This window comes from Neovison vison, chromosome 2, assembly GCF_020171115.1.
Source record: "Neovison vison isolate M4711 chromosome 2, ASM_NN_V1, whole genome shotgun sequence".
Lineage (NCBI taxonomy): Eukaryota > Metazoa > Chordata > Mammalia > Carnivora > Mustelidae > Neogale > Neogale vison.
The window spans coordinates 147761540-147774363 of NC_058092.1; the positions used below are offsets into that span (position 1 = coordinate 147761540).

At 72.3% G+C, this 12824-nt stretch overlaps 5 non-coding genes across 5 annotated transcripts; all 5 read left to right on the top strand.

The window, feature by feature from the left end:
• Positions 1-1817: 1817 nt before the first annotated feature.
• LOC122901316 lies at positions 1818-1936 on the top strand. The gene has a single exon (XR_006383434.1). It is a non-coding gene; the product is annotated as a 5S ribosomal RNA (ribosomal RNA).
• Positions 1937-4114: 2178 nt separating this feature from the next.
• LOC122901277 lies at positions 4115-4233 on the top strand. Its single transcript, XR_006383408.1, has one exon. It is a non-coding gene; the product is annotated as a 5S ribosomal RNA (ribosomal RNA).
• A 2192-nt stretch (positions 4234-6425) lies between these two features.
• On the top strand, positions 6426-6544 carry LOC122901265. The gene has a single exon (XR_006383396.1). It is a non-coding gene; the product is annotated as a 5S ribosomal RNA (ribosomal RNA).
• A 2187-nt stretch (positions 6545-8731) lies between these two features.
• LOC122901298 lies at positions 8732-8851 on the top strand. Its single transcript, XR_006383428.1, has one exon. It is a non-coding gene; the product is annotated as a 5S ribosomal RNA (ribosomal RNA).
• Positions 8852-11029: 2178 nt separating this feature from the next.
• LOC122901328 lies at positions 11030-11148 on the top strand. Its single transcript, XR_006383435.1, has one exon. It is a non-coding gene; the product is annotated as a 5S ribosomal RNA (ribosomal RNA).
• Positions 11149-12824: the final 1676 nt, after the last annotated feature.

Sequence of the window (12824 nt, forward strand, 5' to 3'; positions counted from 1 at the left end):
TGAGGACCACGGCCATGGACGCGGGGAGGGGGTGGGGGCCGACGGGCTGTGGGAGGAGGGCGGGGAGGGGCGGGCCGGGGCCGGGGTTGTGAGGGACAGGAGGCAGGAGCGGGCCTCGACCCCGGGCTCGGGCAACCTCTCCTCGGGCCTGTGCGCCCGGGCCCGGGCCCTGGGCCCTGGATCCCCTAGCAAGGCCCTCGGGCTGCCCCCAGCTCCAAAGCCCACCGGCAGCCCGCCCCACCGCCCCACCCCTCCAGGCGCCCCCGCGACCTGGGCCCACCCTGCCCCTTCTCTCCACCGGGCCTGGGCTCCGCTCAGGCCGGAAGGGCATTCCCTTCCTTCTCACCGACCACCTCCCCTTCGCCCCTGGGGCCCCGCGCCCGGGCCGAGGTGCCCAGGACGCCAGATGGCCGACCCTCGTGGGCTCCCGGCGCCTTGGGCACTCGGCTCCACCCTGCGTCTCCCGGGAGCAGCCACGGCAAGCGCGGGGCTGTCTCGCTCCGAGAAAGACCGGAGGCGCCGCACACCGGGCCAAGAGAGGCCCCCGCCCCGCCCCCGGCCCCACGCCACACCCCACACCCCACACCCCACACCCCACACCCCACACCAGAAGACTAGACCCATGAAAGAATCCCTGGCAGGCCCCCAGGCCAGACCGGGTGCTGGGCAGGAAAGGGAGCCGAACGGGACTGCTGACACCTCACCGGCAGGTCCTCGGGCTCCCCGGGCTCCTCCGGCAGCTCCAGGGCGCCGCCACCTAGGCCAAAGCCCTGCCCAAGCACGCCGGCCCTCCCTCCCGGGACAGGTGCCAGGCCACCGCAGCCTCCTGGGTGGGTGGTGTCTTGTCCGAGTGCGTGTGTGCGCGGGTGTGTGCGTGCGTGTGTGTGTTCCTGTGCGTGTGAGTGGGTGTGTGAGCGTTGCGTGCACCCGTGTCTCCGACCCGGTCCCTGTCCCCATGCCGGTCAGGGTCACCGCGTCTGTCCTGGGAGCTGGGGGTGTGGAGGGTCTGGGGGGGTGGGGGGGACTGCGGGTTGGAGAGTCTGTCTCTGGGGCTCTGCGTTCTGGCCGTCTGTGCAGACATCCCTCAGTCTGTGTCTGTCCCTGTGTCTCCGTGGGTATCCCTGTGTCCGTGTAGGTGAGCCGGCCTATCGTGTCTCTGGTCAGGGCCTGTTGCGGGTGGGTGGCGAGGGGAAGCGCGCGGAGGAAGGGTCACGGGGCGGGGCTGCCGCTTCTGGGCGGGTGTGTGGCATCGCCCGTGTCCTCGTGGCCTCGGGTGGGCTGGGAGCGAGGAGGGGTGCAGAGGAGGGGAGAACCGAACCCGTCCAAGCCGTGCCCAGCCGAGCCGAGCAGAGCCGAGCCTAGCCGAGCCGAGCCGAGCCGAGCAGAGCTGACTGGAGGAGAGTAGAGGAGAGCAGAGGAGAGCAGAGGAGAGGAGAGCATAAGAGAGCAGAGGAGAGGAGAGGAGAGCAGAGGAGAGGAGAGGAGAGGAGGGAAGGCCAGGTGGCCAGCTGGGCCAGGCCTAGGGCGCTAGGTGGGCGCTGGGGGGCGCTGTGCTCACCGCGCGCGGGCCCGAGGACACAGCCCCTTGCCACCTGCAGAGGCACGGGGCGGAAGGGCTGGGGAGTCCCGGGATGGGAGAGTGCCCGGAGGGACTTTGGCGAGGCCCCGGGGCCCGCAGGCGTCTGGGCCCCTGGGCGGGCGGGCGGGCGGGGAGGCAGGCGCCAGGACAAGGACAGGCGGAGGGGTGAGCCGCGGCGCGCGCCGGGGCCCGCGAAGCGCGCAGCAGGCTCTTGGGGCGGCCAGCTGCGGCGGCAGGCGTCTACGGCCATACCACCCTGAACGCGCCCGATCTCGTCTGATCTCGGAAGCTAAGCAGGGTCGGGCCTGGTTAGTACTTGGATGGGAGACCGCCTGGGAATACCGGGTGCTGTAGGCTTTTTCTTTCGCCCCAAACGCTTGTCTTGTTTGGCCTTCCTCTTTTCTCTCCCCCTTCGGCCTCCCTCCCACTCGCTTGGCCGCCAACGCGGCGGCCTCCCAGCAGTCCCTGAACGCCGCAGCCCCTGAGCCCGGTCACCTCGGGCCCCTGACCCCCCGACCCCTGGCCACCCCAGCCCCAGCATCGCGGGCCCCTGGCCCCAAAAGGGCGGCCCGCTGCACGGGCGGCCGGCCACAACCCAGCCTTTCCGCCTCCACGCCACGAGGCCCAGCCGCGCCTCAGCCGACCTTGGGGGGCTGCTGGCAGGGAGAGGCAGTGTTGGAGGGGGCTCGGGGGCCAGAGGCAGGGAAAGGGGGACCGGGGTGAGGACCACGGCCATGGACGCGGGGAGGGGGTGGGGGCCGACGGGCTGTGGGAGGAGGGCGGGGAGGGGCGGGCCGGGGCCGGGGTTGTGGGGGACAGGAGGCAGGAGCGGGCCTCGACCCCGAGCTCGGGCAACCTCTCCTCGGGCCTGTGCGCCCGGGCCCGGGCCCTGGGCCCTGGATCCCCTAGCGAGGCCCTCGGGCTGCCCCCAGCTCCAAAGCCCACCGGCAGCCCGCCCCACCGCCCCACCCCTCCCGGCGCCCCCGCGACCTGGGCCCACCCTGCCCCTTCTCTCCACCGGGCCTGGGCTCCGCTCAGGCCGGAAGGGCATTCCCTTCCTTCTCACCGACCACCTCCCCTTCGCCCCTGGGGCCCCGCGCCCGGGCCGAGGTGCCCAGGACGCCAGATGGCCGACGCTCGTGGACTCCCGGCGCCTTGGGCACTCGGCTCCACCCTGCGTCTCCCGGGAGCAGCCACGGCAAGCGCGGGGTTGTCTCGCTCCGAGAAAGACCGGAGGCGCCGCACACCGGGCCAAGAGAGGCCCCCGCCCCGCCCCCGGCCCCACGCCACACCCCACACCCCACACCCCACACCCCACACCAGAAGACTAGACCCATGAAAGAATCCCTGGCAGGCCCCCAGGCCAGACCGGGTGCTGGGCAGGAAAGGGAGCCGAACGGGACTGCTGACACCTCACCGGCAGGTCCTCGGGCTCCCCGGGCTCCTCCGGCAGCTCCAGGGCGCCGCCACCTAGGCCAAAGCCCTGCCCAAGCACGCCGGCCCTCCCTCCCGGGACAGGTGCCAGGCCACCGCAGCCTCCTGGGTGGGTGGTGTCTTGTCCGAGTGCGTGTGTGCGCGGGTGTGTGCGTGCGTGTGTGTGTTCCTGTGCGTGTGAGTGGGTGTGTGAGCGTTGCGTGCACCCGTGTCTCCGACCCGGTCCCTGTCCCCATGCCGGTCAGGGTCACCGCGTCTGTCCTGGGAGCTGGGGGTGTGGAGGGTCTGGGGGGGTGGGGGGGACTGCGGGTTGGAGAGTCTGTCTCTGGGGCTCTGCGTTCTGGCCGTCTGTGCAGACATCCCTCAGTCTGTGTCTGTCCCTGTGTCTCCGTGGGTATCCCTGTGTCCGTGTAGGTGAGCCGGCCTATCGTGTCTCTGGTCAGGGCCTGTTGCGGGTGGGTGGCGAGGGGAAGCGCGCGGAGGAAGGGTCACGGGGCGGGGCTGCCGCTTCTGGGCGGGTGTGTGGCATCGCCCGTGTCCTCGTGGCCTCGGGTGGGCTGGGAGCGAGGCGGGGTGCAGAGGAGGGGAGAACCGAACCCGTCCAAGCCGTGCCCAGCCGAGCCGAGCAGAGCCGAGCCGAGCCGAGCCGAGCCGAGCCGAGCAGAGCTGACTGGAGGAGAGTAGAGGAGAGCAGAGGAGTGCAGAGGAGAGGAGAGCATAAGAGAGCAGAGGAGAGGAGAGGAGAGGAGAGCAGAGGAGAGGAGAGGAGAGGAGGGAAGGCCAGGTGGCCAGCTGGGCCAGGCCTAGGGCGCTGGGTGGGCGCTGGGGGGCGCTGTGCTCACCGCGCGCGGGCCGGAGGACACAGCCCCTTGCCACCTGCAGAGGCACGGGGCGGAGGGGCTGGGGAGTCCCGGGATGGGAGAGTGCCCGGAGGGACTTTGGCGAGGCCCCGGGGCCCGCAGGCGTCTGGGCCCCTGGGCGGGCGGGCGGGCGGGGAGGCAGGCGCCAGGACAAGGACAGGCGGAGGGGTGAGCCGCGGCGCGCGCAGGGGCCCGCGAAGCGCGCAGCAGGCTCTTGGGGCGGCCAGCTGCGGCGGCAGGCGTCTAAGGCCATACCACCCTGAACGCGCCCGATCTCGTCTGATCTCGGAAGCTAAGCAGGGTCGGGCCTGGTTAGTACTTGGATGGGAGACCGCCTGGGAATACCGGGTGCTGTAGGCTTTTTCTTTCGCCCCCAAACGCTTGTCTTGTTTGGCCTTCCTCTTTTCTCTCCCCCTTCGGCCTCCCTCCCACTCGCTTGGCCGCCAACGCGGCGGCCTCCCAGCAGTCCCTGAACGCCGCAGCCCCGGAGCCCCGGTCACCTCGGGCCCCTGACCCCCCGACCCTGGCCACCCCAGCCCCAGCATCGCGGGCCCCTGGCCCCAAAAGGGCGGCCCGCTGCACGGGCGGCCGGCCACAACCCAGCCTTTCCGCCTCCACGCCACGAGGGCCCAGCCGCGCCTCAGCCGACCTTGGGGGGGTGCTGGCAGGGAGAGGCAGTGGTTGGAGGGGGCTCGGGGGCCAGAGGCAGGGAAAGGGGGACCGGGGTGAGGACCACGGCCATGGACGCGGGGAGGGGGTGGGGGCCGACGGGCTGTGGGAGGAGGGCGGGGAGGGGCGGGGCCCGGGGCCGGGGTTGTGGGGGACAGGAGGCAGGAGCGGGCCTCGACCCGGGCTCGGGCAACCTCTCCTCGGGCCTGTGCGCCCGGGCCCGGGCCCTGGGCCCTGGATCCCCTAGCGAGGCCCTCGGGCTGCCCCCAGCTCCAAAGCCCACCGGCAGCCCGCCCCACCGCCCCACCCCTCCCGGCGCCCCCGCGACCTGGGCCCACCCTGCCCCTTCTCTCCACCGGGCCTGGGCTCCGCTCAGCCGGAAGGGCATTCCCTTCCTTCTCACCGACCACCTCCCCTTCGCCCCTGGGGCCCCGCGCCCGGGCCGAGGTGCCCAGGACGCCAGATGGCCGACCCGCGTGGGCTCCCGGCGCCTTGGGCATCTCGGCTCCACCCTGCGTCTCCCGGGAGCAGCCACGGCAAGCGCGGGGCTGTCTCGCTCCGAGAAAGACCGGAGGCGCCGCACACCGGGCCAAGAGAGGCTCCCGCCCCGCCCCGGCCCCCACGCCAACACCCCACACCCCACACCCCACACCCCACACCCCACACCAGAAGACTAGACCCATGAAAGAATCCCTGGCAGGCCCCCCAGGCCAGACCGGGTGCTGGGCAGGAAAGGGAGCCGAACGGGGACTGCTGACACCTCACCGGCAGGTCCTCGGGCTCCCCGGGCTCCTCCGGCAGCTCCAGGGCGCCGCCACCTAGGCCAAAGCCCTGCCCAAGCACGCCGGCCCTCCCTCCCGGGACAGGTGCCAGGCCACCGCAGCCTCCTGGGTGGGTGGTGTCTTGTCCGAGTGCGTGTGTGCGCGGGTGTGTGCGTGCGTGTGTGTGTTCCTGTGCGTGTGAGTGGGTGTGTGAGCGTTGCGTGCACCCGTGTCTCCGACCCGGTCCCTGTCCCCATGCCGGTCAGGTCACCGCGTCTGTCCGGGGAGCTGGGGGTGTGGAGGGTCTGGGGGGGGGGGGGGGGACTGCGGGTTGGAGAGTCTGTCTCTGGGGCTCTGCGTTCTGGCCGTCTGTGCAGACATCCCTCAGTCTGTGTCTGTCCCTGTGTCTCCGTGGGTATCCCTGTGTCCGTGTAGGTGAGCCGGCCTATCGTGTCTCTGGTCAGGGCCTGTTGCGGGTGGTGGGTGGCGAGGGGAAGCGCGCGGAGGAAGGGTCACGGGGCGGGGCTGCGCTTCTGGGCTGGTGTGTGGCATCGCCCGTGTCCTCGTGGCCTCGGGGGGTGGGGTTGTGGGAGCGAGGCGGGGTGCAGAGGAGGGGAGAACCGAACCCGTCCAAGCCGTGCCGAGCCGAGCCGAGCCGAGCCGAGCCGAGCCGAGCAGAGCAGAGCTGACTGGAGGAGAGTAGAGGAGAGCAGAGGAGAGCAGAGGAGAGGAGAGCATAAGAGAGCAGAGGAGAGGGAGAGGAGAGGAGAGCAGAGGAGAGGAGAGGAGAGGAGGGAAGGCCAGGTGGCCAGCTGGGCCAGGCCTAGGGCGCTGGGTGGGCGCTGGGGGGCGCTGTGCTCACCGCGCGCGGGCCCGAGGACACAGCCCCTTGCCACCTGCAGAGGCACGGGGCGGAGAGGGCTGGGGAGTCCCGGGATGGGAGAGTGCCCGGAGGGACTTTGGCGAGGCCCCGGGGCCCGCAGGCGTCTGGGCCCCTGGGCGGGCGGGCTGGCGGGGAGGCAGGCGCCAGGACAAGGACAGGCGGAGGGGTGAGCCGCGGCGCGCGCCGGGGCCCGCGAAGCGCGCAGCAGGCTCTTGGGGCGGCCAGCTGCGGCGGCAGGCGTCTACGGCCATACCACCCTGAACGCGCCCGATCTCGTCTGATCTCGGAAGCTAAGCAGGGTCGGGCCTGGTTAGTACTTGGATGGGAGACCGCCTTGGAATACCGGGTGCTGTAGGCTTTTTCTTTCGCCCCCAAACGCTTGTCTTGTTTGGCCTTCCTCTTTTCTCTCCCCCTTCGGCCTCCCTCCCACTCGCTTGGCCGCCAACGCGGCGGCCTCCCAGCAGTCCCTGAACGCCGCAGCCCCCGAGCCCGGTCACCTCGGGCCCCTGACCCCCCGACCCCTGGCCACCCCAGCCCCAGCATCGCGGGCCCCTGGCCCCAAAAGGGCGGCCCGCTGCACGGGCGGGCGGCCACAACCCAGCCTTTCCGCCTCCACGCCACGAGGCCCAGCCGCGCCTCAGCCTACCTTGGGGGCTGCTGGCAGGGAGAGGCAGTGTTGGAGGGGGCTCAGGGGCCAGAGGCAGGGAAAGGGGGGACCGGGGTGAGGACCACGGCCATGGACGCGGGGGGGGGGGGGGGGGGCCGACGGGCTGTGGGAGGAGGGCGGGGAGGGGCGGGCCCGGGGCCGGGGTTGTGAGGGGACAGGAGGCAGGAGCGGGCCTCGACCCCGGCTCGGGCAACCTCTCCTCGGGCCTGTGCGCCCGGGCCCGGGCCCTGGGCCCTGGATCCCCTAGCGAGGGCCCTCGGGCTGCCCACAGCTCCAAAGCCCACCGGCAGCCCGCCCCACCGCCCCACCCCTCCCGGCGCCCCCGCGACCTGGGCCCACCCTGCCCCTTCTCTCCACCGGGCCGGGCTCCGCTCAGGCCGGAAGGGCATTCCCTTCCTTCTCACCGACCACCTCCCCTTCGCCCCTGGGGCCCCGCGCCCGGGCCGAGGTGCCCAGGACGCCAGATGGCCGACCCTCGTGGGCTCCCGGCGCCTTGGGCACTCGGCTCCACCCTGCGTCTCCCGGGAGCAGCCACGGCAAGCGCGGGGCTGTCTCGCTCCGAGAAAGACCGGAGGCGCCGCACACCGTGCCAAGAGAGGCCCCCGCCCCGCCCCCGGCCCCACGCCACACCCCACACCCCACACCCCACACCCCACACCAGAAGACTAGACCCATGAAAGAATCCCTGGCAGGCCCCCAGGCCAGACCGGGTGCTGGGCAGGAAAGGGAGCCGAACGGGAACTGCTGACACCTCACCGGCAGGTCCTCGGGCTCCCCGGGCTCCTCCGGCAGCTCCAGGGCGCCGCCACCTAGGCCAAAGCCCTGCCCAAGCACGCCGGCCCTCCCTCCCGGGACAGGTGCCAGGCCACCGCAGCCTCCTGGGTGGGTGGTGTCTTGTCCGAGTGCGTGTGTGCGCGGGTGTGTGCGTGCGTGTGTGTGTTCCTGTGCGTGTGAGTGGGTGTGTGAGCGTTGCGTGCACCCGTGTCTCCGACCCGGTCCCTGTCCCCATGCCGGTCAGGGTCACCGCGTCTGTCCTGGGAGCTGGGGGTGTGGAGGGTCTGGGGGGGTGGGTGGGGACTGCGGGTTGGAGGAGTCTGTCTCTGGGGCTCTGCGTTCTGGCCGTCTGTGCAGACATCCCTCAGTCTGTGTCTGTCCCTGTGTCTCCGTGGGTATCCCTGTGTCCGTGTAGGTGAGCCGGCCTATCGTGTCTCTGGTCAGGGCCTGTTGCGGGTGTGGGTGGCGAGGGGAAGCGCGCGGAGGAAGGGTCACGGGGCGGGGCTGCCGCTTCTGGGCTGGTGTGTGGCATCGCCCGTGTCCTCGTGGCCTCGGGTGGGCTGGGAGCGAGGCGGGGTGCAGAGGAGGGAGAACCGAACCCGTCCAAGCCGTGCCGAGCCGAGCCGAGCCGAGCCGAGGCCGAGCCGAGCAGAGCAGAGCTGACTGGAGGAGAGTAGAGGAGAGCAGAGGAGAGCAGAGGAGAGGAGAGCATAAGAGAGCAGAGCAGAGGAGAGGAGAGGAGAGGAGAGCAGAGGAGAGGAGAGGAGAGGAGGGAAGGCCAGGTGGCCAGCTGGGCCAGGCCTAGGGCGCTGGTGTGGGCGCTGGGGGGCGCTGTGCTCACCGCGCGCGGGCCCGAGGACACAGCCCCTTGCCAACCTGCAGAGGCACGGGGCGGAGAGGCTGGGGAGTCCCGGGGAGGGGAGAGTGCCGGGGGGGACTTGGGCGAGGCCCCGGGGCCCGCAGGCGTCGGGGCCCCTGGGCGGGCGGGGGGGGGGGGAGGCAGGCGCCAGGACAAGGACAGGCGGAGGGGTGAGCCGCGGCGCGCGCCGGGGGCCCGCGAAGCGCGCAGCAGGCTCTTGGGGCGTGCCAGCTGCGGCGGCAGGCGTCTACGGCCATAGCACCCTGAACGCGCCCGATCTCGTCTGATCTCGGAAGCTAAGCAGGGTCGGGCCTGGTTTAGTACTTGGATGGGAGACCGCCTGGGAATACCGGGTGCTGTAGGCTTTTTCTTTCGCCCCCAAACGCTTGTCTTGTTTGGCCTTCCTCTTTTCTCTCCCCCTTCGGCCTCCCTCCCACTCGCTTGGCCGCCAACGCGGCGGCCTCCCAGCAGGCCCTGAACGCCGCAAGCCCCGGAGCCCGGTCACCTCGGGCCCCTGACCCCCCGACCCCTGGCCACCCCAGCCCCAGCATCGCGGGCCCCTGGCCCCAAAAGGGCGGCCCGCTGCACGGGCGGCCGGCCACAACCCAGCCTTTCCGCCTCCACGCCACGAGGCCCAGCCGCGCCTCAGCCTACCTTGGGGGGGCTGCTGGGAGGGAGAGGTCAGTGTTGGAGGGGGCTCAGGGGCCAGAGGCAGGGAAAGGGGGACCGGGGTGAGGACCACGGCCATGGACGCGGGGAGGGGGTGGGGGCCGACGGGCTGTGGGAGGAGGGCGGGGAGGGGCGGGCCGGGGCCGGGGTTGTGAGGGACAGGAGGCAGGAGCGGGCCTCGACCCCGGGCTCGGGCAACCTCTCCTCGGGCCTGTGCGCCCGGGCCCGGGCCCTGGGCCCTGGATCCCCTAGCGGAGGCCCTCGGGCTGCCCACAGCTCCAAAGCCCACCGGCAGCCCGCCCCACCGCCCCACCCCTCCCGGCGCCCCCGCGACCTGGGCCCACCCTGCCCCTTCTCTCCACCGGGCCTGGGCTCCGCTCAGGCCGGAAGGGCATTCCCTTCCTTCTCACCGACCACCTCCCCTTCGCCCCTGGGGGCCCCGCGCCCGGGCCGAGGTGCCCAGGACGCCAGATGGCCGACCCTCGTGGGCTCCCGGCGCCTTGGGCACTCGGCTCCACCCTGCGTCTCCCGGGAGCAGCCACGGCAAGCGCGGGGCTGTCTCGCTCCGAGAAAGACCGGAGGCGCCGCACACCGGGCCAAGAGAGGCCCCCGCCCCGCCCCCGGCCCCACGCCACACCCCACACCCCACACACACCCCACACCCCACACCAGAAGACTAGACCCATGAAAGAATCCCTGGCAGGCCCCCAGGCCAGACCGGGTGCTGGGCAGGAAAGGGAGCCGAACGGGACTGCTGACACCTCACCGGCAGGTCCTCGGGCTCCCCGGGCTCCTCCGGCAGCTCCAGGGCGCCGCCACCTAGGCCAAAGCCCTGCCCAAGCACGCCGGCCCTCCCTCCCGGGACAGGTGCCAGGCCACCGCAGCCTCCTGGGTGGGTGGTGTCTTGTCCGAGTGCGTGTGTGCGCGGGTGTGTGCGTGCGTGTGTGTGTTCCTGTGCGTGTGAGTGGGTGTGTGAGCGTTGCGTGCACCCGTGTCTCCGACCCGGTCCCTGTCCCCATGCCGGTCAGGGTCACCGCGTCTGTCCTGGGAGCTGGGGGTGTGGAGGGTCTGGGGGGGTGGGGGGGACTGCGGGTTGGAGAGTCTGTCTCTGGGGCTCTGCGTTCTGGCCGTCTGTGCAGACATCCCTCAGTCTGTGTCTGTCCCTGTGTCTCCGTGGGTATCCCTGTGTCCGTGTAGGTGAGCCGGCCTATCGTGTCTCTGGTCAGGGCCTGTTGCGGGTGGGTGGCGAGGGGAAGCGCGCGGAGGAAGGGTCACGGGGCGGGGCTGCCGCTTCTGGGCGGGTGTGTGGCATCGCCCGTGTCCTCGTGGCCTCGGGTGGGCTGGGAGCGAGGCGGGGTGCAGAGGAGGGGAGAACCGAACCCGTCCAAGCCGTGCCCAGCCGAGCCGAGCAGAGCCGAGCCGAGCCGAGCCGAGCCGAGCCGAGCAGAGCTGACTGGAGGAGAGTAGAGGAGAGCAGAGGAGAGCAGAGGAGAGGAGAGCATAAGAGAGCAGAGGAGAGGAGAGGAGAGCAGAGGAGAGGAGAGGAGGGAAGGCCAGGTGGCCAGCTGGGCCAGGCCTAGGGCGCTGGGTGTGCGCTGGGGGGCGCTGTGCTCACCGCGCTCGGGCCCGAGGACACAGCCCCTTGCCACCTGCAGAGGCACGGGGCGGAAGGGCTGGGGAGTCCCGGGATGGGAGAGTGCCCGGAGGGACTTTGGCGAGGCCCCGGGGCCCGCAGGCGTCTGGGCCCCTGGGCGGGCGGGCGGGCGGGGAGGCAGGCGCCAGGACAAGGACAGGCGGAGGGGTGAGCCGCGGCGCGCGCCGGGGCCCGCGAAGCGCGCAGCAGGCTCTTGGGGCGGCCAGCTGCGGCGGCAGGCGTCTACGGCCATACCACCCTGAACGCGCCCGATCTCGTCTGATCTCGGAAGCTAAGCAGGGTCGGGCCTGGTTAGTACTTGGATGGGAGACCGCCTGGGAATACCGGGTGCTGTAGGCTTTTTCTTTCGCCCCCAAACGCTTGTCTTGTTTGGCCTTCCTCTTTTCTCTCCCCCTTCGGCCTCCCTCCCACTCGCTTGGCCGCCAACGCGGCGGCCTCCCAGCAGTCCCTGAACGCCGCAGCCCCTGAGCCCGGTCACCTCGGGCCCCTGACCCCCCGACCCCTGGCCACCCCAGCCCCAGCATCGCGGGCCCCTGGCCCCAAAAGGGCGGCCCGCTGCACGGGCGGCCGGCCACAACCCAGCCTTTCCGCCTCCACGCCACGAGGCCCAGCCGCGCCTCAGCCGACCTTGGGGGGCTGCTGGCAGGGAGAGGCAGTGTTGGAGGGGGCTCGGGGGCCAGAGGCAGGGAAAGGGGGACCGGGGTGAGGACCACGGCCATGGACGCGGGGAGGGGGTGGGGGCCGACGGGCTGTGGGAGGAGGGCGGGGAGGGGCGGGCCGGGGCCGGGGTTGTGGGGGGACAGGAGGCAGGAGCGGGCCTCGACCCCGAGCTCGGGCAACCTCTCCTCGGGCCTGTGCGCCCGGGCCCGGGCCCTGGGCCCTGGATCCCCTAGCGAGGCCCTCGGGCTGCCCCCAGCTCCAAAGCCCACCGGCAGCCCGCCCCACCGCCCCACCCCTCCCGGCGCCCCCGCGACCTGGGCCCACCCTGCCCCTTCTCTCCACCGGGCCTGGGCTCCGCTCAGGCCGGAAGGGCATTCCCTTCCTTCTCACCGACCACCTCCCCTTCGCCCCTGGGGCCCCGCGCCCGGGCCGAGGTGCCCAGGACGCCAGATGGCCGACGCTCGTGGGCTCCCGGCGCCTTGGGCACTCGGCTCCACCCTGCGTCTCCCGGGAGCAGCCACGGCAAGCGCGGGGCTGTCTCGCTCCGAGAAAGACCGGAGGCGCCGCACACCGGGCCAAGAGAGGCCCCCGCCCCGCCCCCGGCCCCACGCCACACCCCACACCCCACACCCCACACCCCACACCAGAAGACTAGACCCATGAAAGAATCCCTGGCAGGCCCCCAGGCCAGACCGGGTGCTGGGCAGGAAAGGGAGCCGAACGGGACTGCTGACACCTCACCGGCAGGTCCTCGGGCTCCCCGGGCTCCTCCGGCAGCTCCAGGGCGCCGCCACCTAGGCCAAAGCCCTGCCCAAGCACGCCGGCCCTCCCTCCCGGGACAGGTGCCAGGCCACCGCAGCCTCCTGGGTGGGTGGTGTCTTGTCCGAGTGCGTGTGTGCGCGGGTGTGTGCGTGCGTGTGTGTGTTCCTGTGCGTGTGAGTGGGTGTGTGAGCGTTGCGTGCACCCGTGTCTCCGACCCGGTCCCTGTCCCCATGCCGGTCAGGGTCACCGCGTCTGTCCTGGGAGCTGGGGGTGTGGAGGGTCTGGGGGGGTGGGGGGGACTGCGGGTTGGAGAGTCTGTCTCTGGGGCTCTGCGTTCTGGCCGTCTGTGCAGACATCCCTCAGTCTGTGTCTGTCCCTGTGTCTCCGTGGGTATCCCTGTGTCCGTGTAGGTGAGCCGGCCTATCGTGTCTCTGGTCAGGGCCTGTTGCGGGTGGGTGGCGAGGGGAAGCGCGCGGAGGAAGGGTCACGGGGCGGGGCTGCCGCTTCTGGGCGGGTGTGTGGCATCGCCCGTGTCCTCGTGGCCTCGGGTGGGCTGGGAGCGAGGCGGGGTGCAGAGGAGGGGAGAACCGAAC